Source organism: Chiloscyllium punctatum, chromosome 42 (genome assembly GCF_047496795.1).
Source record: "Chiloscyllium punctatum isolate Juve2018m chromosome 42, sChiPun1.3, whole genome shotgun sequence".
Lineage (NCBI taxonomy): Eukaryota > Metazoa > Chordata > Chondrichthyes > Orectolobiformes > Hemiscylliidae > Chiloscyllium > Chiloscyllium punctatum.
Window position 1 is genome coordinate 45,165,670 of NC_092780.1, and position 27,275 is coordinate 45,192,944.

A 27,275-nucleotide genomic window follows, 5' to 3' on the forward strand; every position below is an offset into this window, starting at 1 on the left:
CAAAACAAATGCCACAAATGATCATCTGAGTGAAGAATTTTCTCATTTCTGTCCAAACTGGACAATTGTTTATTTTGAGGTTATGCCTTCTGGTCTTAGATTCTCCCACAAGGGCAAACAACCTTTCCACACCTTCCCAATCAAGCCGTGGAGAGTCTTCTATCTTTCAATCAGTTTGCTTCTCGTTCATCTAAACTCCAGTTAGTACATGCCCACCTACTCAGTCTTTCCTCATAAACTCCCTCCAGCTTAATAAACCTTCTGTGGACAGCCTCTAAGGCTGGTAGATATTTTCTTAGAGAAGGGAACCAAAACTATTGACCGTATTCCAGTCATGGTGCCTTGTACACTTTCAGAAGCTCCCTATTGTTTTGTACACCATTCCGTTCGAAATCAAAGCGAGCAGTCAATTTGCCTTCTATTAGCTACTGTACTTGGATATTAACTTAGGATTCATTCATGAGGACTTGCACATCTTTGTGCTGCAACGTTCTGCAGACTTTCTCCAATTAAGTAATATTTAGCCCCTCTATTCTTCATATCCGAGTGGATGACCTCATATTTTCCTGCATTATATTCCATCTAAATTTTGTCCACTTGCTGAACCTGTAGACTTGGTGATCCTGTCTAATTGCCTTCCAACCTATTTTTGTTAAATTAGCAAACTTGATAATCATGCATTCACCGTTATTTGAAGAAGCTGTTACTGTCCTTTTGAATGTACTTGCTAGTTTGCCCACTGTTTATTTTCTCCCTCCATTTTTTAGCAGTTGTTTGGCTTTTAAAACTTTTCCAGTCCTGTGGTTTACCACTAATCTTTGCTACAGTGTATGTTTTAAGTTCAGTACAGATGTTGCCAACCCAAGTTTCTCATTCTCAACCTGAATGCTCTGTTCTTCCATGTTATTGTCGTTGTTCCCTCAGGAATATTTTACTGAGATAGTTCTGTTTAGCTCATCTCATTACACATTGCCAGATCCAAGAGAGTTGATCTCTGAGTAATTATTCTCAACACACAACTGCCCAATTCACAATTGTCCATTTCCTACGAGAGAATTTAATCATCTCCCCATGGCCTTCAATGGCATTATGATGGCTAAATCCTCCTCTTAGCAACATATTAGGGGTTACCATTGACCCAAAAGTGAACTGGGCCAGCCATCTAAATACTCAACAAGAACCAGTAGGAGGCAAGGAATCCTGCCGTAGCTTACTCCCGAAACCTGCCCGGTATCTTCAAGGCACAATTAAGGAATGTGTTGGATAAATTCATTTATCTGGTTCAGTGCAGCTCTGACAACATTCGTGAAGCTTATTACCACAGAGGACAAAGCAGTCTGTTTGTTTTGTTCTCCATCTACCTACAACATTTACTGCTTCCACCATTGAGACACGATGATGGCAGTGTGTACCATTTCAAATTCATGGCAGCAGTTAAATAGGTTACTTTGACAGCACCTCCCCAGCATGTGACTTCTATATCTAGAAGAACAAGGGTGCCAGATGCATAGAACCACCGCCATTTGGGAGGTTCTCTTCTAAGCCATGTACATTCATTCCTCCATATCTGCAACGGTTCTGTTTCTGAGAACCCCAGTGAATGATGAAACTTATATGAGTAAAGCTCATTTAAAAATAGGTTAAGAATCATGGGTATTGATTTTTGTTGTTAGTTTTTTTTGGCAGAGATTGACAAATTTACAATTCATGATTTCGCGGATACTGAGGATTAACTGTGCTATCCATATTGGGACTCTTGTTGTTCCTCCACCAATTGCCTGTTAAAATTAATAGATTGCGATTTTAGAGAAGATTTGTCGCTCATGTTGTAGATCAAGTTGTAAGTTTGCACACTGAGCTTGTAGATTTGTTCTCAGATGTCATCAGTGAGCCTTCGATAAATCCTGCCTGCTATTGTGTGTCTTGGTCTGTTGTGCTGGGTGATATCACTTCCAATTCTTTTTTTTCTGAGCAGTTGGTAAATGGGGTCCAAATCTATATGTTTGTTAACGGAGTTCCAGTTTGAATGCCAGGTTTCTCAGAATTCCTGTCGGTGTCTTTGTTTAGCCTTTCCCAGGATGGATGTATTGTCCCAGTTCAATTGGTGTTTCTCTTCATTTGTGTGTATGGAGACCAGTGATTGTTGGTCTTGTCTTTTGGTGGCTCGTTTGTGCTCTTGTATTTTGGTGGCTTGTTTCCTGACCATCTGTCCAATGTGACATTGGTTGCACTCCTTGAAGGATATTTTGCGTATGATGTTCACTCTGCTGGTTGTTAGTACGGGGTTCTTTAAATTCATCAGGAGCAGTTCACTGTGATGGTAGGTTTGTGGGCTACCATGATGCCTTGGGGTCAATGTAGTCAGGTCATCACCTCTGAGATGTCTTGAATGTATGGTAGGGTGAAACGAGTCTGTGGGCATGTTGCGTCTTCTTGTTCAGGTCTGAGATGTAGGAATCTGTGGACTGTGCTTATCAGGTACTTGTTCCTGAATACATTATACAGATTTTTTTCCTCAGCTTCTCATATTTCCTGGGTGCTGCTGTTTGTTGTGGCCTAATAATGTCCTCGTGCAGCTTTGTTTGTAGGTGTTGGGATGGTTGCTCCTGCAGTTGAGTAGGTGGTCAGTATGTATCACTTTCCTGTAGGCGTTGTTCTGCAACTCTCCATTTTTTGTTCTACTGTGACATCGAGGAAGGGGAGTCTGTTGTTATTCTCTTCCTCTTTATGAACTTTATTAACTTTATAAGTAAGAATGTTGTTTATGGGTTTCTTCTAATTTGTTGCGTTTTGTAATGACAAAGGTGTCATCCACTTGGCAGACCTATTCTAATCCCTGAATAACTGCTTCTGCTAAGATTCTGAACATGGGTCATCCCTTAGCCGTCCCGTTGATTTCTTGTCGATCTTGTCTTCGAAGATGAAGTAGGCGCCTGACCATCATCCTGAACAGAGCACAATACATTGAAAAAGCAAATGCACGACTGCAGATACCGACACCTACCAACAGGTGGCGTTGTTCACAACTCCAAACTAGAAAACCACATCACAGCATACCTGAGGAAACTTAACAAGATGGGTGACATGAACAAGACAGACCTCCAAAGAATGAAGGATGCAACACACCCAGTTTCTACCGGTTACCAAAGGACAGAAGCAAGCACCACCCCCCCACACCCATAGTCACACTCCCTGGTATACCAACATACAGACTCTGAAAGGAACTGCAGTGCAAACTGAAACACCAAGCAGAAGACTCCATCCGCTCCACCCAGGAATTTCTTAACATCAAAGACACCAATGTTGACTGTGATGAGGTCATAGTTTCCTGCGATGTGACTACCCTATTCGCATCAAGAAACATCACCCGAGCCAAAGAATTACTGGCTTCCCTGCTAAACAAACCAAGGGCACAAACACCTGACAGCACCAACTGCACGAGCAAGGACAGCATCCTCAAACGAGTAGACTTGTGCCTGACAGCCCACTTGACTTTCTACGACAATATCTACAAACACATCAACAGAGCACCTATGGGATTACCAATGTTCGGACTCTTAGCAGAAGCAGTAAAGCAGAGGTTAGAATGAATAGCCATTCCTACAATCCAGCCCATGCTTTGGGTCTGCTATGTGGATGATACCTTTGTTATCACAAAATGCAACAAATTAGAATAAACCCACAAACAACTTCCTTACCAGTGTAAAGTTCACCAAAGAGGAAGAGAACAACAACAGAGTCCACTTCCTAGATGTCACAGTGGAATGAAAAGCCAATGGAGAGCTGCAGACCACGTCTATAGGAAAGCAACAATACACTGACCAGACACTCAACTACAGGACCCACCATCCCAACATCCTCAAGGGGTGCTGCATTAGGACATTATTTATACACATTCAGCACCCAGGAAATACAAGAAGCTAAGGAAAAACACCTACACAATGTATTCAGGAACAGGTACCTGATAAGCACAGTCCACAGATTCCTACACCACAGATCTATCCAAGAAGACACAACATGCCTACAGACTTTAGCCACCCTACTACTCTAGCCCCTGGGCATCATGGTATCCCAGAAACCTCCTACTGCACTGAAACAGCTCCTGATGAATTTAAAGGACCTCGTACCAACAACCATCAGAATGAACGTCATGTATAAAATATCCTGCAAGGAGTGCAACAAACATTACATTGGACAAATGGGCAGGAAGCAAGCCACTAAGATACACGAGCACCAACTGGCCACCAAAAGACATGACCAACTATCACTGGTCTCCATACACACAGACAAAGTGAGGCACCAATTCGACTGGAACAGTGCATCCATCCTGGGACAGGCTAAGCAAAGACATGCACGGGAATTCTGAGAGGCCTGGCATTCAAACTGGAACTCCATTAACAAACATATAGATTTGGACCCCATTACCAACCTTTCAGAAACAGAACCAGAAGAAATCATGAACCACAGGAGACCAAGACACACACACAGTGAGCAGAATCGACCACTGCTTCACTGGAGGCTCACTAATGATGATCCGTAGCACGGTGACGGGACATCTGCGAAAAATCTACCAGCTTAGCGAGCAAGTTTAAAGCCTAAACCAAATAAAGACATTCCTAAACAGCACTGTGTATGTCCCAACACCCCATGGAAGTTTGAGCTGTTAACTCATGACCACTTTTTCACACGTAGTTGGGGATTTGCAAAGAAAACTGGCCTCATCAGTGACACCCACAAGCAGTGAACCAAGACCTTTTAAGAAATTAGTTTTGGCTACAGCCTTTTGGACTGATGAGAATACCAAGCTGAGTTAGATCTTTTGCGAAACCTCCAAATCTTGATAGATTGTGAAGCCTCTATTTGCTCACATAGTTTGGGCAAAGCTCGCCAATGAAGCTCCCGTACTGGATAGAGGTTTTGATGGAATTCTTACACTCAGCTGAAATTGTTGTCAGTTACATTGAGGGAGAACATTGGGCAGAAAGTTGCTGCAGAAATTTTACTAGTTTGACTGGATGTTCTACTGGGCGAGTTGGATGAAGAGCAGAGTAGTTAGAAATTTGGTTTTCTGGCAAAAATGTCAATTTTATATTGCAGGGGTCTGTAAATATTCAACTGTCGGACCAGCATCTGGTCAGTAACTTCAGCCATTGTTTAGTGGTGTAGATTCCTGACTTTCAGTGCCCAGTCTAAGAGTGTCTTTTTCTGGAGTATGCCACATCTAAGTTTTTGTTAAATACTCATGTTAGTTTGTTTTGCCACAGGACGGTCTTGGTGTACTGTGCAAAGTAGATGGTAGTTAATGTCGCTCAGTATTCTCTGAATTGTTCCACAGCTGTAGAACTTGACCACTTGGTGTTTTGAGACTAGGCACTGTGTTGGCAGGTTGCTTGGCTGTGGAGGTTTTTGCAACTTGAGACTGGTCACATTTTCAGTTACCCTTTAGCCTTTCTCGCAGACGGCTCAGGTTGAATGCCAAACAGATGCTGATCTAAATTTTATTTCCCCTTATTAGATGTAGGCAAACAAGAATGCACATTCTGAGATAAATGAGTTATCTTCTCCTTAAATTCCTGCTATTAAAACATAGAACAGTACAGCACAGTACAGGCCGTTCAGCCCACGATGTTGTGCCGACCACTGATCCTCATGTATGCACCCTCAAATTTCTGTGACCATATGCATGTCCAGTAGTCTCTTAAATGTCCCCAATGACCTTGCTTCCACAACTGCTGCTGCCAACGCATTCCATGCTCTCTCAACTCTCTGTGTAAAGAACCCGCCTCTGACATCCCCTCTATACTTTCCTCCAACCAGCTTAAAACTATGACCCCTCGTGTTAGTCACTTCTGCCCTGGGAAATAGTCCGGCTATCAACTCTATCTATGCCTCTCATTATCTTGTATACCTCAATTAGGTCTCCTCTTCTCCTCCTTTTCTCCAATGAAAAAAGTCCGAGCTCAGTCAACCTCTCCTCATTGGATTAGCCCTCTGGTCCAGGCAGCATCCCGGTAAACCTCCTCTGAACCCTCTCCAAAGCATCCACATCTTTCCTATAATAGGGCGACCAGAACTGGACGCAGTATTCCAAGTGCAGTCTAACCAAAGTTTTATAGAGCTGCAGCAAGATCTCACGACTCTTAAACTCAATCCCTCTGTTAATGAAAGCCAAAACACCATATGCTTTCTCAATAACCCTGTCCACTTGGGTGGCCATTTTAAGGGATCTATGTACCTGCACCCCAAGATCCTTCTGTTCCTCCACACTGCCAAGAATCCTATCCTTAATCCTGTACTGCGCTTTCAAATTCGACCTTCCAAAATGCATCAACTCGCATTTATCCAGGTTGAATTCCATCTGCCACTTCTCAGCCCGTCTCTGCATCCTGTCAATATCCCGCTGCAGCCTACAACAGCCCTCTACTGTCAACGACACCTCCAACTTTTGTGTCGTCTGCAAACTTGCTGACCCATCCTTCAATCCCCTCCTCCAAGTCATTAATAAAAATGACAAACAGTAGAGGCCCAAGGACAGAGCCCTGTGGAACACCACTTACCACAGACTTCCAGGCAGAATATTTTCCTTCTACTACCACTCGCTGTCTTCTGTTGGCCAGCCAATTCTGTATCCAGACAGCTATGTTCCTCTGAATTCCATTCCTCCTGACCTTCTGAATGAGCCTACCATGGGGAACCTTATCAAATGCCTTGCTGAAGTCCATATACACCACATCCACCACTCGACCCTCATCAACTTTTCTCGTCACATCCTCAAAGAACTCAATAATGTTTGTGAGGCATGACCTGCCCCCCTCAAAGCCGTGTTGACTGCATTTATTCAAGCCATTCCCTTCCAGATGGTCATAAATCCTATCCCTCGGAATCCTTTCTAACACGTTGCAGACGACAGACGTGAGACTGACTGGTCTGTAATTGCTGGGGATTTCCCTATTTCCTTTCTTGAAGAGAGGAATTACATTTGCCTCTCTCCAGTCCTCAGGTATGACTCCAGTGGAGAGCGAGGATGCAAAGATCTTCGCAAGTGGCGAAGCAATTGCATTTCTCATTTCCCAAAGCAGCCGAGGACAAATCTCGTCCGGGCCTGGCGACTTGTCAATCTTAATGTTTGACAAAAGTTTCAGCATATCAGCTTCCTCTATCTCTATCCATTCCAGCATCCACACCTGCTCTTCAAAGGTTTCATTCTTTCGTAAAGACAGAAGCAAAAAACTCATTTAGGGCTTCCCCTACCACCTCAGACTCCACACACATTCCCTATGCTATCCCAGATTGGCCCTACTCTTTGGTAAAAACAATGACTGCAGATGCTGGAAACCAGATTCTGGATTAGTGGTGCTAGAAGTGCACAGCAGTTCAAGCAGCATTCAAGTAGCCTCAAAATCGGCATTTCGGGCAAAAGCCCTTCATCAGGAATAAAGACGATTGTCTTATTCCTCACGTAAGTGTAAAATGCCTTTGTGTTCTGCCTAATCTGTTCTGCCAAGCCTTTCTCGTACCCCCTCCTGTCTCTCCTCAGACCATTTTTGAGCTCCTTCCTTGCCTCCCTGTAATCCTGTAGAGGTGAGCTTGACCCTAGCTTCCTCCACCTGATGTAAGCTACCTTTTTCCTTTTGACGAGAAGCTCCACCACTCTCGTCATCCAAGGTTCCTTTATCTTACCACTTCTTGCCTGTCTCAGAGAGACATATTTATTCATCACTTGGAACAACTGTTCGTTAAACGGTCTCCACATGTCTATCGTGCCTTTACCATGGAACAATTGCTCCCAATCCATGCTTCCTAACTCATGTCTAATCGCATCATAGTTCCCTCTTACCCAATTAACTGTCCTCCCATTTTGCCTCATCCTCTCCTTCTCCATAGCTATGTAGAATGTGAGGCAGTTGTGGTCACTATCACCAAAATGCTCTCCCACCACAAGATCTGATACCTGCCCCGGCTCGTTTCCAAGCACCAAGTCTAGAATGGCCTCTCCCCTTGTCGGCCTGTCACCGTACTGAGTTAGGAAACCTTCCTGAACACACGTTACAAAACTGGCTCCATTCGAATCTTCTGCTCGAAGGATGTTCCAATCAAAATTGGGAAAGTTAAAGTCACCCTTTACAACAACCCTACTGTGTCCACACTGTTGTCCAAAATCTGCCAACCTATGCTTTCTTCCATCTCCCTGCTGCTGTTGGGGGGCCAGTAGTCAACCCCTCATGAAATTAGAGTCTGTTTGGCAGGATGACTACCTAGCTTTTCATGTTGATGGCTGTAGATATTTTTAATTCACCTGTTCAGATGTGTTATGACGCATGCCTGGAGGAGGAGAGGAAGAACAGTTGAGGCTAAGCCTCCTGGCTGAGTTGACAGGACATTACTACAGTGCCACAAGAACCTCTTTTAATGCACAGTTTGCTTGTAGGTATTTTAATGAATCACTTCAGGTACGCCTCCAGGTAAGGCAGAACTTGAACACAAATTCTCTGGCTTAAAGATAAGAACACTAACGCTTGGCGACAGGAGCCCTGTTGACTGCAAGCTTCAGATACATGTCTGCATTATTGGACCACGAGTGATTAGATTAGATTAGATTACTTACAGTGTGGAAACAGGCCCTTCGGCCCAACAAGTCCACACCGCCCCGCCGAAGCGCAACCCACCCATACCCCTCCATCTACCCCTTACCTAACACTACGGGCAATTTAGCATGGCCAATTCACCTGACCTGCACATCTTTGGACTGTGGGAGGAAACCGGAGCACCCGGAGGAAACCCACGCAGACACGGGGAGAACGTGCAAACTCCACACAGAGTCGCCTGAGGTGGGAATTGAACCCGGGTCTCTGGTGCTGTGAGGCAGCAGTGCTAACCACTGTGCCACCGTGCAGCCCCTAAGTGCTTTGGTTGGCGAAAATATTTCCATTTATGAGTTGTAGAAACCTTTGTGAGAATGTGTATAGGATATAAGCAGGCAGGGAAGCAGTTAAGTTCTGAGTTTTGTGAAACAAGAGGTTCAGCTGATCATGACTCAGATCATATAACAATTTACAGTTAAACATTGGGGTTCTGGAGGGAAGGGTAATGGAGTAACGAGGTGGAAAAGCAGTCATAATGTAGAGCCATTCAACAATATTGGAAGCATTCAGTATGGGAGGGCAGCTAACAAGGGAAAAAATATCCATTGTATGAATCCAGTTAAGAAGGTCAAGAACATTCATTGTATAACAGTAAAGGGCTTGGTCTCTGCTATTGATACTTGTTGATTGTAACGGTCACCCAATTAATATGTATGTTGCCGTAGCTGGATACTCCTCCCTGTAAAATGACGATATAACTTAATGAGAAACTGCTATCCCAGAGAAGACCGTGAACTCGTGTCTGTGCACATGGGCAAGAGTTCTCTCTCTCCCCTACGGCCTGGAATAATGATGAACAAAGTAAAACTATACTGTGTCTCTGAGCATTTTTGCTTTGACTGAGATGGGCGGGGGGGGGGGAGAACGGGAACGGCAACATTAGTATATTCAGCAAGTTCCAAACGAATAGTTGTGATCAGACGGTGTCAGCAGCCGCATGGAACATCGGTGTCTTGAGATGGACTGGCCCACAAGGTAAGATTTTAAACCTTGGTTCCCCCTTGATATCCCTGTGTGCCGGAGATGGTCCCCTCATCTGATTGCTCGAACGGTAATTATTTCAGTCAAGAGAAACAGCTTCGCCATGCGCTGGCAGGCAGAGGTTCGAGTCCTCTACGCGGCGTTGGAAAGAGAGGGGTCCGTTTGAGGTTTGAGTCCTCTGCACGGTACTGGCGTTGAAGTCCCCTGGAAGGTGATAGGGATTATGATTTGAGTCCTCTGCACAGTACTGGGGTTTGAATACCCTGGGTTGGGTTTGGTTAAGGGTTGAGTGCTCTGCGTGGTACTGGGGTTAGAATCTACTAGGTGGGTTGATTTGAGGTTCACATCCTCCTCTCTCTCCTGTGTTTGAGGTTCAAGCTCTCTGTGTTTAATTGGGATTCGAGTTTTCTGTCTTTAATTGGGGTTCAAGCAAAGTGAGAAAGGGGTAAAGTCCTCTATTAGGGAAATTTGAGGCTCTGTGAGTCTTTGTTCTGTGGGAAGAGAGTGGCTTGGATTGCAGTGCTATATGGTCCACTGTGACAGCTTACTCTTTTTATAAGTGAAATTTCAGTGAAAGAATGCAAAAAGAAAGAAAATGCTGAAGTTAAGGCTGTACTAATACTTGTGCTGAAAAGAGAAAATTTGAGTGTAAATTGTGCCATTCTGAGAGTGTTTGATGTTTAAAAATTTAGAATTGTTAAAATCCTGGTTCAGAAAATCCTCTGAGGTAACTGTTTTACCTCGTTTGAATTAGGATCTCAATTCAATGTGTTTTGAGCGCCATGTTTGTTTGTAGGTATTTTACATATTTGTTTTTACATTGAAATGGTGCAACATTATGTCCTCCTTAAAATAATGAAACTTGCAACCTTTAAACAAATTGGTTGAGTGCCCTTGAGCCCCTGATTTATTTCAAATTCTGCAATGCCTGTTTAATAATAAGAGTTGGGTCAGTGGTCATGCTGTAGCCAGATGATAGTATTGTATTATAATATCATTGGCTGCTGTGTTTTTAGTGCGGAGTGCTCACTTGGTGTTTAAGATTTTCTAGAGAATATCAGACCTTTGAGGCTGAGTTGTTTAGATTGTTAATTATTGTTAAGACTTCATTGCCCCCTTCATATTGCATATTCAAAGAATGTTGATTCAAAGAAGGTTGCCCCTGCAAATTCAACTATTTTATTTGGGTGGTTTCATTTGGAGATAATATTTTAAAATATTCAGCATTTGTTTCCCACAAGTATTTGAGATTTAAATCTGAACTGAAACTCCCCCTTCAATTGTTAAAGCACAGGAAACATTTTATTGTTTTCTTGCTTTTCCAGACTTTTTGCAAATACTTTTCCTGACAGCTTTCACATTAGCCAAGTCACAATTTATTAAAATAATTTTTGAATAACCTGAATGGGCTTCCCAAGGGTTTTATTTTTAGGACCATTGATTGCTGTTTATGAATGACTGAATTGTTTAGGCAATATAATTTACAATTTATGGATTGTACAAAAATTGATAATGTCATAAGTAGTGAACAGAGTAACAGACTTCAAGAATTCAAAGAATGTTGAAATATGCAGACACAATTTAGAGTAGTTAAATGTGTGACTCTTGAGACTTGTAACCACCTTGGCAAGGAAGGAATGAGAGAGGAAATGCAAAGATACTTTCAGCAGCGAACATCATCTCTCTCTAGTTTCTCCATTCACTGGAAAAGCATGCCTTCGAACCACCACCCACCCCTCCACAACATGACCCAATGGATTCAATCAGCTCCCCAGTCATCAGCACAAAAATATTAAGCAGCTAACAACAGTGAAGAGGAGGTTGGTACGCTTTTTGTCAATGGCCTTCCTCCAGACATTAAACCATGTGAGGTAAAAACAATGACTGCAGATGCTGAAAACCAAATACTGGATTAGTGGTGCTGGAAGAGCACAGCAGTTCAGGCAGCATCCAACGAGCAGCGAGCTTTACCTTGTCTTTCGATCATTTAAGGGATATGAAAGGATGTCAAGCTAACATCACAACAGCCTGTTGACTTTGTTACGTGTAACAGCAGAGCTGGAGCAGAAGCAGCAAAGAAAGCTGCATTCACCTGGCCTGCTGCTGCACTGCACACTTGTGTGCAGGTATCCTCCATCTGAAGCATCTCTGCACGGGCGGAAGTCTCGTCAGTTTTGTGAGGCATTTTACTGCCCTTGTCCAAGAAATCCAAGATTTTTTCGAGATGTGATGGAAGAACAGACTGAATTTTGTTTTCAGGTTGGACTTTACTAAAGGAGACTTTGGAGAACTGGCTCATCCCCTCGACTTGGAGGGGATGGAGTGGTCATGAGGGACTGTGAATTTAAGAACTTGAAATTCAAGTTTTTCCCCACATGGGAGGATTCTTCAAACTCCTTACTGTAACAGACTATAACTTTTATTGTTGTAATCATTGTTTGCTTAAATACTGACTGTCAGAGTCCTCTGAAAGCTGGTAGTGCCATCTCAGTGGTTATCATGAAATGATAAAAGGAGGGAATTAGAATGTGTTTAGGGTAAAAGCAGGCAGGGTCAGAATATACAAGGTCAGCTAGCATGGGGAAGCATATCCATTGTATGAATCCAGTTACCAAGGTTAAGAGTATTCATTGTAAAACAGTAAAGGGCTTGGTCTCTGCAATTGATGCTCATTGATTCTAACAGTCACCCTATTAATATGTATGTTGCCTAATCTGGTTCATTGAGAAGCTGTTGTTCATGAACTCATGTGTCTGTGCACGTGGATGATCATTCTCTCCCTCCAGGGCTTAGAATAAAGATGAAGGAGATAAAACTATACTTAGATTAGATTTCCTATAGTGTGGAAACTGGCCCTTCAGCCCAACTAGTCCACAATGACCCTCTGAAGAGAGACCCACCCAGACCCATTTCTCAGCTGCTCGGGAGGAAAGAAAACAGAGGCCTGTTGAGGGTGTTGTGGGGCACTTACTACAGCTCCTGTTTTTGCATAGTGAGGTGGCATGCTGTTGTAAAATGAACGATTTGTTTATTTCAAAAATGGTGCTTTAACTTTGACCAAAATCTTGTTGCAATCTGTAATTTCTGTTAGGTTCACCTGATGGGCTGGTTGTGCTCTTTTTGTCAGTGTTTTTTTCATACAGTTCTCAAGAAGACAAGATGTGTTGTATCTTGTTGCAGTGATGAGCTAGTGACTATCTGGTTCTGTGGCATGAGGTTTTGAACATGGAACTTGTTTGCATTTGTGTCTTTGTCCTTCCCGTACCCATTCCACTGTGCTCTCCAGAGAGCAGCTTGAGAATTTCCATGTGTAGAACTGTTTTGAATGTATAAAGGTCCATGTATATTATAATTTTGTTGTAATATTTGCAGTGGGATTTAGACAAAGGAGAGAACTACAAAGCAGCCATTCAAATCATTTGAAACTGAAGGTATTTTTAGAGTTGGTCGTGTTAATGCTTCTCTGACAGGGTGCAGCAGGTTTTCTAATGTTCAAAAATCTTGAATAATATTGAAATTATACAACACAGGTAGAACTTGAACTCTGCCCTCTTGATTCAGAGATAGGGACATCTGATAGATGACGTGTGGAAGTACAGGTGAATCTACTGTCTGTTGCTCTCGCAATGGTCTCCTCTACACTGGGGAGATGGGGTGCCAACTTGCGGAATGTCCCAGGGAACATCTCTGGCACACGCACTAAACAGCTCCACTACTCTGTGGCCAAACACTTTACCTCCCCCTCCCACTCTGCCAAGGACACACCAGTCCTGGGCTGCCTCCACCACCAAACACTAGTCACCTGACAATTGAAAGAAGAATGCCTCATCTTCTGACTTGGGACCTTCCAACCATTCAGGATCAATGTGGATTTCACCAGTTGCCCCATTTCCCCTCCCACTACCTTATTTCAGATCCAACTTTCCAACTTGGCACTGCCCGCTTGAACTGTCCTACCTGTCCATCTTCCATCCTACCTGTTCGCCTCACCCTCCCCTCTGATGTATCACCTTCACCCCTACCTTCCTCTACCTATCGTATTCCCACCTTCCTTTCCCTCAGCCTCCTTGGGCCACCCCCTCATTCCTGATGGAGAGCTTTTGCTCGAATGTCAAATCCCCTACTCCTCATATTCTTTCTGACTGGCTGTGTTTTCTAGCACCACACCCTTTGACTCTGATGTCCAGCATCTGTAGTCCTTGCTTTCTCTTCCTCAATGTCCAAGTTGCAAGTTGAAAATGTGAGAGAGAAAGCTCTCTGCTGCCAATTTATATTTAAGGCAAAGTTGCTTTATTATTTGTGACTTATACTGTAAGTGTAGCAGTAATATGTGTACCTCTTGCATTCAGAATATTTGATCTGTGGCGCTCTCCTAGTCCTATAAGTATTAACAAAAAGTATGCTGTAAAATAATAGCCTTCTCCTATATTTTTCGAAGTTAGAGAGAATGACAGAGTAATCCACAGCTTAAAGTTCAAGTTGGTTGAATTATGCTTTTTGAGTGTGTCGTGGGAAGATCGTCTGTTGCAGTCTTTTTCGTCTTGATGCTGCATCTGTGCTTGAATTAAGCCACTTGAACAGAACAACTGCTTTTGAATTTTTGACTTGGCAATGTGTCTGGTATCAATGGACTAAAAGCACAGCATGGATGGAAACAACCCATTTCCATGAGTAATTTGGTCAGGAGCTAGGGAACTTTGATTCCAAGTGATTGGTACAAGCATTAGACAGCAAATGAAATGCATTTTCACTCAGTGATAGGGATCTGGAGCTCACTGCCTGGAAGGAGACTAGAGGCGGAAACTAGCATCTGTTTGGATGTGTTTGGAGGTACAGGCCAAGAGCTGGAGAATTGAATGAGCTGGGTGACTCATTTTTGAGCCAGCACGGACATAATGGACACAGTGACACTGATCCGTGTTGTGAATTGTCTAAATCTGAGGTCTGAAAGTACAGCATTTTGGTATGATGGCAGGGAAGGGGCACAATGTGAAATGCTCCTCTAATAAGTCAGCATGGTCATGATGTCGTAACATTGTGTTTGTTGTGTTGTTTGGCACTGTCACTGTGCTAAATGGGATAGGCTTTGAACAGATCCAGCAATTTAAGATTGGCCATCCATGAGGTGCTGTGGGCCATCAACAGCAGCAGAATTTCACTCTATAATCAGCAACTTCATTGATCATTGTATCCCCCACTCAAAAAGGGGATCAGCCCTGGTGTAATGGAGATTGCAGGAGGGCATGCAAGGGGCAGCAGCAGCACACCTGAAAATAAGGCGTGAACCCGCTGAAGCGACCAACCAAAAGCAGCAAGTGATAGAGCTAAGCAATCCCACAATCAACGGATCAGATCTAAGCTCTGCAGTACTGCTGCATTTAGTTGTGAATGATGGTGGACAGTTAAAGAACTGACTTCACAAATACCCCGCCCTCAATGATGGAAGACTCCAATACATCAGCTCAAACGTAAGGCTGAAGTAATAGCAGGAGTCTTCAGCTTCAAGTGCTAAATGGGTGGTCCAATTTGGGCCTCTTCCAGTGGTATACAGCATTACTTAGACCAGTCTTCAGTCAATTTGATTTGCTCCATTTGATATTAAGAAACAGTTGGAGGCATGGGATATTGCTAAGGCTATGGGCCCTGACAACATTCCGGCAATAGTTACGAAGACGTTTGCTCCCAGCCAAACTGTTCCAGTATAGAGACAATGTGGATAATTGCCCAGCTATGTCCTGTACATAAAAAGCAGGACAAATCCAACCCAACCAATTATCATCCCATCATTCTACTCGATTAGTGATGGCAGATGTCAACAATAGTGCTATTAAACTGCATGTACTCAGCAAGAACCTGCTCAGTGATGCCCAGTTTGGATTCTGCCAAAGTCACACAGCTCCTGACCTCATTACAGTCTTGGTTTAATCATGGATAAAAGAACTGAATTCCAGAGGTGACTGAGAATGACAGCCCTTGACTATGTGGCATCAAAGAGCCCTAACAAAATGGCAATGAGAGAGGAAACACTGCTGGTTGGTGTCATACTTGGCACATGGGAAGATGGTTGTGGTTGTTGGAGGTCAGTCATCTCAGCTCCAGGACAGCTGTATAGGATTTCTTCAGAGTAGTAACCAAGGCCCAAACATCTTGAGCTACTTCATGAGTGGCATTCTCTCCATCCTGAGGTCAAGAGTGGGGATGTTTGCCAATGGTTACACAATGTTCAGCACCATTCAAGACTCCTCAGATAGTAGCTTATGAAGCAGCCGGTGCACAAATTCAACAAGATCTGGAAGATATCCAGGCTTGGGCTGGCAAGTGGCAAGTAAAGTTTGTGCCATGTGAATGCCAGGCAATGATATCTCAATTAAGATTCTTAACATTCAAAGGTGTTACCATCACTGAGTGCCCCACGACAAGAGCAGGTCAGACTAATACTAGAACAAGTAATTCACTACCTGACTCCCAAAAGCCTGCCCATCATTTACAAGGCACAAGTCAGGAGTGTGTTGGAATAGTCCCACTTGTGGATGGATGCAGCTCCAACAACACTGGAGAAGCTTGACATCATCCAAAACAAAGTAGCCCACTTGATTGGAACTGTGTCCACTCCCTCCACTACCAATGCTCAGTAGCAGCAGTGTATACCATCTACAAGATGCACTGCAGAAAATCACCGAAGATCCTTTGCACTTACCAAACCTCCAACCACTTTATATCGAGAAGGACAAGGCCAGCAGATACATAGGAACACCACTACCTGCAAGTTCCTCTCCAAGCCACTCACCATTCTGACTTGGAAATATATTGCTGTTCTTTCTCTGTCACTGGATCAAAATTCTGGAATCTCCTCTCTTAGCATTGTGGGTCCAGCTACATGTGGACTGCAGCAGTTCCCGAAATCAGCTCTCCATCATCTTCTCGAGGCAACTAAACGCCAGCCAGCCAGCACTGCTCCCATCCCACTAGTGAATGAAGAAAGTAGCTGAGCTAATTAGTCCCCAACAAATCAAGACAAGTCACAAAGGTCCCCATTACAAACAGTGTGCCCTTAGCATTGCATCTGTTGCATCCCAGATCATCCACGTAGGCTGAACCAGACTTTGCAGTTTCTCATTCTTCTGGCCCCATCACCACAACAAACCAGTTACTTCCATCATTGCTGCAGCCCATCCTGGTCCATTTTCTCCTGAAACCTGAACTCTGTTACAGCTTTGATTTGTCTCTCGTCTGTCTTGTTCAACCAGTCAACCTCCATGATCTGTTAACTTCAAACAAGTTGTGTCTTTGCTGCTCATCATCTGTCTTTAGCCATGCGAAACTCGTGTATTCTTCCTGCCATTTCTGACTTCGCTCCCAGTCCTCTGCACATCTTAAGACTGAAATTATCCTTCCACAGTTTTGTCACATTTTGTGCTCCACATTCTGAAAACTCTGGGAGCAACAAGACCTGCAAATTCCCCATCAAACCACACACCATCTGATGTCAAAACTATATCATTGATCCAACACTCTTGCTGGGTTAAAATTCTGGAAGTCATAGCCTGCTGCTTCTACAGCAATGTTGTCACTGAACTTAACTGTACACAAACTGCTGTAATTCAGGCCAACATTTCACGAACACATTTGGGGTCATTGAAAGATAAACCATGGTTTTGTGAGTGATGCACAAAACAAAATAACCCTGAACTGTCCAATCTTGTGATCTTTTACTTTGTGGGCGGCACGGTGGCACAGTGGTTAGCACCGCTGCCTCAGTGCCAGAGACCCGGGTTCAATTCCCGCCTCAGGCGACTAACTGTGTGGAGTTTGCACGTCCTCCCCGTGTCTGCGTGGGTTTCCTCCGGGTGCTCCGGTTTCCTCCCACAGTCCAAAGATGTGCAGGTCAGGTGAATTGGCCATGCTAACTTGCCCGTAGTGTTAGGTCAGGGGTAAATGTAGGGGTATGGGTGGGTTGCGCTTTGGTGGGGCGGTGTGGGCCTGTTGGGCCGAAGGGCCTGTTTCCACACTGTAAGTAATCTAATCTAATCTTATGTGCATCTCTCCCATCACTACCCATCAACTTCCTTGGCTTCACCCATTGAGACACAAACTTAATGATTTCCAAGCATCTCTGCTTCTCCAACTTCCTGAAGATCCTCTTTAACCAGATTACCAAAGTCAAATCCTTTCACTTATTTTGTTGCCTGTGACTCGAGGAAACGCTGCAAAACTCTATGCTGTGTTATTGCAGGTTACTGATAAATCCTAGGAATATGTATTTTCCTCCTAAATGGATGACTCCCTTAGGTTATGTAAAACATTTGGTACATCTTGCCACACTGTGTGGGGGTGAAAAAAATCACATCATGGTAAGGGTGCATTGTTTGTGGTGGGAATCACACTAATAGCTTTGTGTCTTGCCTTGATTTATCAGGGATTGGTTAGCTCAGTTAACTCCAAATATATGGTTGTTCTTGATGCCCATAGTGACTTATCGAAGAAGCATTTCACATAGCGCTGCTCCCATCCCACAATGTTGCACATTCGGATTTAGCAGATTCAGACAATTTACAAGACAGACAGATAGCACCCTGCCCATTGTATCTGTGCTGGCTGAAAAATGAATCCCATTTCCCAGCTGTTGGCCTATATCTCTGGCAGTTGCAGGACTTCAGGTGTACATTCAAACAGTGAAATTCATTTGGAGTTTCTGCGTCTCTTCTCTTTTTTAGGTCGTGAGTCACTAACCCTGAGTGAAAATAGATTTCATTTCCTGTCTAACCTGTGTATCAATCACTTTAAATCCATGTTTCCTAGTTCCTGACCAACCTTTTAATCAAAATGAATAGTTTCTACCCATATTGTGCTCTTGGTCCATTGATACCAGACACATTCCCACATTAAGAATTCAGAAGAACTTGTTTTGTTCAAGTGGATTAATTCAAGCTATTTGCAGCTCCTTTTTATCAATCCTAACCAAATTAGTACAGCAATGAGTCATTTTCATCCACACACTCCAGGCCCTTCTAAACTTTGTATACCTCAGTCAAATTTTGTTTTGTCATCCTTGGTCCAAAAATAATGCCCAGTCTATCCCACCTTTCCTCAATGGTGATTTTCAAATCTTGGCAGCAACATTGTAAATCTAGCAACATCTGTGGAATGAGAAACATTGTTCATGTTTTGAGTCCAATGTGACTCTTCTCATTGCTTTATTTTTAAACCAAAGTACAGCATTAGCTATCCTCTGTCTGGCATCACACACGGTAGTGTCAAGTTGAACTGCTAACATGAGGTCTGCTTTCCTCATGTACAATTGCTGCTGAGTTTGCCCAGCACTGTGTGTATATTCCATATCTGCAAGATTTTTCATTCATCCGAAATCTCCTCCATCCTGCTCTAATGTAATTATATCTTTTTCTGTAAATTAAATGATCAGTCATGCTGACGGTGTTCAAGTTGTGACCTAACTAATGATTTATACAAAGTGTGCTTCCAATTAAACCTGTTGGATTATCACTTGGTGTTGTGTGATTTTTAACTTTGTACACCCCAGTCCAACACTGGCATCTCCAAATAATGATTTATACAGTTCTTTGCTCTTGTGTTTTTTGGAGAAAAAAGGCAAAGGGTTCCACATGCTGCTTTAACCAGTTTGTGGACCCGTCCTGTTATCTTTCGGGCCTATGGGGGCTGACTTCAGGATCTTGCATTCCCTCAACAGCTCTCAGTATTCTCCTATTATTTGAGTAACCATTTGCTTTCCCAAATGCTTGACCTTTCATTTTTCTGGGTTGAATTTCATGTACCACTCCTCTGTCCACCAGACTAGTGTGTTGATTTCCTCATTGTCAATTAAACAACCGTATCTTTGTCATCTGTAAACTTCTTGATCATGCCCCAACATTTGCATCCAGTTACTTCAAAAATACCATAGAAAGCAAAAAACTTGATATTGAGTCCTGCGGAACCTCCACCCAAAATGACTTTCCAGTCACAAAAACACTTGTCAACTATCAGTTTATGTTTCCGACCAATGAGAGGATGTTGGACCCAAATGGACCTGTCAAGTCTGCACCGACTCTCCAAAGAGCATGCCACTCTGAGCCAGCCTCCAAACCCCACAATGTACCATGCTTAATCCACCTAAAAACAGACCCCACCATGAGGGATATATTTCCCTCCCCACTTATATCAGCATTATGAACAGACCATTACCACCTCAACTCTCTCGTCACATCCATGAACAAGTGCAAAACCTCTGCTCATGAGCAACCTCTGTCCAAGGCTCCAAAGGATCCTTCCACATCAGACAGAAATTTACCTGTACCTCCACCAATGTCATCTCCTGTATCCGTTGCACCTGAAATGGTCGTCTCTACATTGGGGAGACAACGCCAACTTGTGGATCGTTTCAGAGAACACCTCTGGGACACCTGCACCAACCAATCCACCGCACCGTGGCTGAACACTTCAACTTCCCCTCTCACTCTGCTAAGGACACACAGGTTCTGGGCCTCCTTCATCAAACCGTCACCACCTGATGTCTGGAGAAAGAATGCCTCATCTTCCACCTTGGGACCCTGCAACCACATGGGATTAATGTGGATTTCACCAGTTTCCTCAGTTCCCATCCCCCCCCAACATTATCCCAGTCCCAAGCCTCAAACTCTCCCTCACCTTCTTGTCCATTTATCCGCTTCACCCTCCTCTCTTACCTATCACCTTCTCCCCCACCTTAAATACCTATTGCATTCTCAGCTACCTTCCCCACCCAGCCTCACCTCCTTGCTCTTATCTCTCAGCAGCCCCGGCCCACAAGCTTCATTCCTGATGAAGGGTTCCTACCCAAAACGTCCATTCTCCTGCTCCTCTAATGCTGCCTGACTGGCTGTGCTTTTCCAGCACCACACAGTCAAGTGACTGTGATCTCCAGCGTCCGAAGTCCTCACTTTCACCATGGCTAATCCATTTATTCTGCACATCGCTGCACACTGGGGCAATTTTAGTGCAGCCAGTCCCCCTGACCTTGTACATTTTTGGACTGCGGGAAGAAATTGGAGCACTAGCACTGACACAGGGACAGGATGCAAGCTCCATTCAGGCAGTCACCCAAGGCTGGAATTGAACCTGGGTCCCTGGTACTTGGAGGCAGCAGTGCTAACCATTGTGCCATCATACTGTTGTTTTTGCATGATCACAGCTTCTGCAATATCCCTCAGACCTTTTTCGCGATTACTTCAAGGACTGAACTGGATTCATTGAAAACAGTCATATGTGATGTTGGGGACTTTGCGGTAAAGGTTTGGTCCTCTTCGTCTATTGTCAAAAATATCTTTGGGTTATAGAGTCATGGGAACAGCCCCTTCGGTCTAACTGGTCCATGCCGACCAGATCTCATAAATAAACCAACATTTGGCCCAAATTCCTCTAAACCCTTCCTATTCATAAGCCCATCTGGAAGCCTTTTAAATGTTGTAATTGTACCAGCCTCCTCCACTTCCTTTAGCAGCTCCTTGCAAACACGCACCATCCTCTGTTTGAAAACATTACCCCTTGGGTCCCGATTAAATCTTTTCTCTCTCAGCATAAACCTATGCTGTCTCGTTTTGGACTCTTCCCTACCCAAGGAAGAGACCTTGTCTATTCACCCTAAACATGCCCCTTATAATTTTGTAAATCTCAGCCTCCCATGCACCAGGAAAAACAGCCCTAACCTATTCAACCACTCCATATAGCTCAAATCCTCCAACCCTGGCAACATCCTTGTAAATCCTTTCTGAACCCTTTGAAAATTCACGACATCCTTCCGATAGGAAGGAGACCAGAATTTCACGAAATATTCCAACAGTGGCCTGACCAATGTCCTGCACAGCCACAGCATGACCTCCCAACTCCTGTACTCAATACTCTGACTGATAAAGGAAAGTGCACCAAGCACCACCTTCACTATCCTATCTACCTGCAACTCCACTTTCAAGGAGCTATGAACCTGCACTCGAAGGTCTCTTTATCCAGCAACACTTCTTAGGATCTTACCATTAAGTATATACGTCCTGCTAAGATTTGCTTTCCCAAAATGCAGCACCTCACATTTATCTGAATTAAACTCCACCTGCCCCTTCTCAGCCCATTGGCCCATCTGGTCAAGATTCCATTGTAATCTGAGGTAACCTCCTTCACTGTCCACTACACCTCCAGTTTTGGTGTCATCTGCAAACTTACTAACTATACCTCTTATGCTCACATCCAAATCATTTATATGTAGTGGACCCAGCACTGATTGTACGTTTTATACAGTTCCAGCATAACCTCCCTGCTCTTAAAAGCTCTCTGCCTTAACTAATAAAGGCAAGTGGATCTGACAGCATCTGTAGAGACAAACAGATGGTGTATCGAGTCTGTGATGCTTTGAGAGCTGAGGAAAGATGGAAATGTTGTTTACAACTATAAGTTGTTTAAGGAGGCGGTCAGAAGCTTTGAAAGGGTGGGCACAGGAGAGGTGAAATATCCAAGGTTCAAAGTGCAAACAGCTGGTGAGTGGAGAAGGAAAAATACTTGTTTCCAGATCAAGTTTTAATGGCTGCATAGTAGTCCAAGTGCAACTAAAGGAAGAGAAAGGGAAGAAAAACTGCTACTTTGAGTACATTCCCATCAAGAATCTATTGCATTCCCTCCAATTTCTCTGTCACATCTATGGAGGTTATATGCAATCTTTTATGCTCACTGATCTTTCTTTGACCCTGGACTGAAGATCACCCTCCAAGTGTAGTTCGCAGAGTCTTTTGCCTCTGATCGACAGTGCATACTTAGTTCTCACTATTCTATAATTCTATGTTGAAGAAGATGCTCACACCCATCCTCTCCCTTCCAGAATCCCATGTCCCAATGTATTCAACCACATATTGACCATTTCCATCACCTCCCTCATGATGGTAGCACCAAACTCAATTTTCCTCTCCCTTTTCCACGTTCTGAAGGGACCATTCTTCTGTGACAATCTATTTCATTCTTGGTCATCACTAACACTCCTTCCGTCTATCAGCACACAATTGCTTGCACCAACAGGAGAATAACACGAGTTCTTTTACTTTCTCCATTGTTTCTGTCCAAATTTGTTCAAAACGAAACTGATTTGCTTTTGCATCTTTCAATTTGGTATGCTAAATTTGTTCCTGCGAATGTTTTCTCTGCCTTATGGAGAGCAAATGCCAGTTGTGCCTGCTGTGTGGACCAACAGTATTCAAACTGTAAATAAGACTGTGCTTGTGCCTTCCTGTTCTTGCTACCAAAGACTGAGTCTTGCATTTATCTACATTATACTTCATCAGCTATGCATTTGCCCAGTAACTCAACTTGTTGGAATCACAGCGAAGCATCTCTGTATTCTCCTCAGAGGTCACCCTCCACCCCGTTTTGTGTGGCCTGCAAAATGGTAATATTCCATTTGGCTCCCTCATCTAAATGAATGATACATTGTGGATAGCTGGGGTCCAAGGACTGATCCCCACAGTCCACTCCTGGTCACTGCCTGCCACTTGGAAAAAGACCCTTGTCTTTCTCGGTTTTCTGTCTGCCAGCCAGTTTTGTGTCGTGTCAGTACACTATGTCTATCCCATGGTGCTACAGTTTTACATGCTAACATCTTAAGTGAGACCATATCAAAACCTTTTGAAAGTCCAAGGCAACTACATAAACTTGTTTCTCATTATCAACGTTATTACTTAGATCAAAAAAGCCCCTAACGATTTGTCTAACATGATTTTCCTTATAGTGTTTTCCCAGCACTCTGCTTTTTAATGTTTTATGATGGATTTTAGTAGTTTTCCACTAACGATGTCATGCTAACCGGTGTGTATTTCCTTATCTTCTCTGTCTCCCGTTTTTGAAAAGTGTAGATGATATCAGCACCCCTCAATCCAGAGCAACTGTTCCAGATGATCACCAATGCATCCAATATTTTGAGACTGACTTCCTCAGTGCTTTGATGTAGATGATTAGGCCCTGAGGGTTTATCAGTCTTTAATCCCATCTGTTTCCCCAAAGCCATTTCCACACTAATACTGATTTTCTTCACATACTAGCAGAAGTTTTTATAATCACTTTGCAAGCTTGTGGTCATTCTGTATTTCCCCGCTTTTTGAATCCCTTTGTCCTTTTGAAATCTGAATTGCTCCCAGTCCTCAGGTCTGTTGTTCATTTGGCCACTTAGCACGCCTCTTCTTTGAATGCAATACCATCGTTAATTTCTGCTTTCAGGCTACTTTTCTGATTTGATTTTTACGCCAAACAAGATTGAACAATGATTACAGACCCTCTGTGCACTAAGTGTTTGCAATTTGCTTATCCAGTGTTGTCCCTTTTAAGTAATGGTCTCCAATTTATCATAGTTGACTTGTGCCTCAGATCATTTGTAGTTTTCTTAACGTAGTCTCAGAATTAACAACATGACTCGAGATCTTAATGAAGAACTCTATCATATTATAGTAACTCTCCCCAAAGAGGTCTTAGGTAACAAGATTGACAATTATTCCTTTCATATTCTGCAGTACCTTGACAAGGTCAAAAAAGAAGTTGTTGGAAAAGCTCAGCAAGTCTGGCAGCTTCTGTTAAGAGAAATCAGAGTTAATGTTTCGGGTCCGGTGACCCTTCCTTTGAACCGGATCGAAAATCTTAACGTTGATCTTTCTTCATAGATGCTGCCAGACCTGCTGAGCATTTCCAGCAACTTCTGTTTTTGTTTATGATTTACAGCATCTGCAGTTCTTCGGAATTTTACCCAGGTTGGGTGGTCTATTCTCTATTTGTTACAGTTCTTGCAATGTATTTTGTAAATGACGTTCGTTTTGCTTGCTGTCTGTACGGTGTCTTTCAACTTCATTAGCTGCTGTTGTAGTGTGTTGGTGGGTTTGTGGGCTAGCATGATACCAAGAGGTCCGAGTCGTCTGACAGTCATTTCTGAGATGTCTTTGATGTAGGGGAGAGTGGCGAGGGTTTCTGGACATGTTTTGTCTGAGACGAGAACGAGAATTCCTAGAAGCTTGGCATTCCAACCGGAACTCTCTAAAGAAATGCATTAACTTGGACCCCATTTACCACACTCTGAGGAAGAAAAAACAGGAATTGACATCACCACAGGAAATGACATTACCAACCCAAGGAAACCAAAACACACAAATTGAAAATGGGTCATAACACCAGTTGTTGGCCAGAGGCTCGCTGACTGTTTCCGAGTATACTGACGAAATGTTTATGAAAATGAATCTTCCAGCTCAGCGAACAAACTTGGATCCAGAACCTCGACCTGAGCTATAAATCTTCTCCAAATTCGCTCGCCTTAAGGTTGTTAACTAGATGATTGAATCTGAGGATATATTTGGTTAAACCTGATCAATTCATGCAGGTCACTTGGAATACAATGAGATCAAAATGATGTGGCTATTCGCAACCAGCAACTTTGGCTTTAAAATTTTGTTCTTTCTCAACTTTGGGATTGTGGTCAGCCAGTGTTGATTTGAGCAGGTCAGAATGTCCTTCACTCGTGTGTGCTTTGTCAGATGTGTTGCCTTTTGGATTAGGGTTACCACAAGTCACAACATATCTGGCCAAGTGTTGGAGTTTGTAAATGGTTTGCCAAGAGTTCATGATGTATTCAAAGAAAAAAGATGAAATTTTTAATTGGTCATGAAAACTTCATAGAATATTAGATGGAACAAAGGTCAGATCTTGGTTTCTTTTTTCTTGCTCCCACGTCTTGATAAGGGATGGATTTGTCTGAATTGAATTTATTGTCACGTGTACCGAGGTACAGTGAAGAGCTTTGTCTTGCAAGCAGTACAGGCAGATCACATAGCTAAGTAGCACAGATAGTAAATAATAGGTAAACAGCAGCAAAAACAAAAACACAGGTACAGACGAATGTTAAGAGATTGAGAGTCCATGCAGTATTCTAACAACAGTAGAATAGCAACTGTTTTGAAACTGGCTGGTGCATGTGTCCAGGCTTCTGTCCCTTCTCCCTGATGGTAGAGGTTGTAGAAAAAGATTGCCAGGGTTTAGTGGATCTTTGAGAATGCTGGCAACCTTTCTTTGACAGTGGGCCGAGTAGATGAATGAAATAGATGAGAGGTTGGCCTTTGTGATTGTCTGGGCCAAGTTTACTACTCTCTGTAGCCGTCTCCGACATTGAATGGTACAGTTGCCATACCAGGTAGTGATAGATCCAGACAGAATGCTCTCAATGGCACAGCTATAAAATTTCCTGAACTGCCTGAGGAAGAAGAGATGATGTTGGGCCTTTGTAACCAATGCATTCACATGAAGAGTCGAAGAAAGCTTGTTGTAGATGACCACTCTCAGGAACTTGACACTCTCCACTTGTTCCACCTCTGTGCTGTTAATATGTAGCGGGGGGGGCATAAGTAACATCCCACCGAAAGTCAATAATGAGTCCCTTGGTTTTGCCGGCATTGAGAGCTAGGTTGTTCTCAGTGCCCCATTTTTCCAGGTCTTCTACCTCCCTTCTGTAGTCTGTTTTGTCACCTTCTGAAAGAGCACTATGTTAAAGTTGTTCTTGATTTGGAAGGGATTGAGAAATCAGTTATCATTTTCACTTTTGTTCACTGTGATACCTGACAGTCAGAGTCATAGAGATGTACAACATGGAAACAGACACTTTGGTCCAACTCGTCCATGCCGACCAGATATCCAAACTTAATCTAATCCCATTTGCCAGCACTTGGCCCATATCCCTCTAAACCCTTCCTTTTCATATAACCATCCAGATGCCTTTTAAATGTTGTAATGTACTCGCCTCCACCACTTCCTCTGGCAGCTCATTCCATACATGCATCGCTCTCTGTGTGAAAAAGTTGCCCCTTTTATATCTTTACCCTCTCAGCCTAAACCTGTGCATGCTCGTTCCGGACTTGCACACCCCAGGGAAAGGATCTTTGTCTATTTATCGTATCCATGCTCCACATGATTTTATCAACCTCTAAGGTTTATAGACCCTCCAACGCTCTAGGGAAAACTGTGCCAGCTTATTTAGCTTTTTCTTAGCTCAAATCGTCCAACCCTGGCATCATTCTTGTAAGTCCTCTCTGAACCCTTTGAAAATTCACTGCATCCTTCCAATAGGAAGGAGACCAGAATTGCCCATAATATTCCAAAAATGGCCTAACCAATGTCCTGTACAGCCGCAACATGACCTCCAAACTCCTATATTCAATCCTCTGACCAATAAAGGAAAGTGTACCAAATGCCACCTTCGCTATCCTTTCTACCTCTGACTCCACTTTCAAGGGGCTATGAATCTGCACTCCAAGGTCTCTTGGTTAAGCAACACTCCCCAGGACCTTATAATTAAGTAGATAAATCCTGCTCTGATTTGCTTTTCCAAAATGCAGCACCTGGCACGCCAATTGTTAAAATTTGCTTGGAATAACTAATGTGAATGAGACGTGGGAAGGTATTGAACGTTGCATGAAAAAATACTTATCGTCTTCTCACGAGAAGCTGATGAGAGGAAGTCAGCTTAAAATAAAGACATGGAAGTTATACATTTTACTTATGTGGGGCAAGGTGCTCTAGAAGATATAATCAGAGCCAAAGATAGTTAACACAGTCAGGAGAAGATAACATTGAGCACTGGCTTGTATGTGATTCCAT

General features: G+C 43.3%; 1 protein-coding gene across 5 annotated transcripts in view; it reads left to right on the forward strand.

Moving 5' to 3' along the window:
- The window catches only part of kansl1b (KAT8 regulatory NSL complex subunit 1b), a 307,114-nt gene that overhangs the window by 82,740 nt on the left and 197,099 nt on the right, over positions 1-27,275 (forward strand). The window lies entirely within an intron of this gene.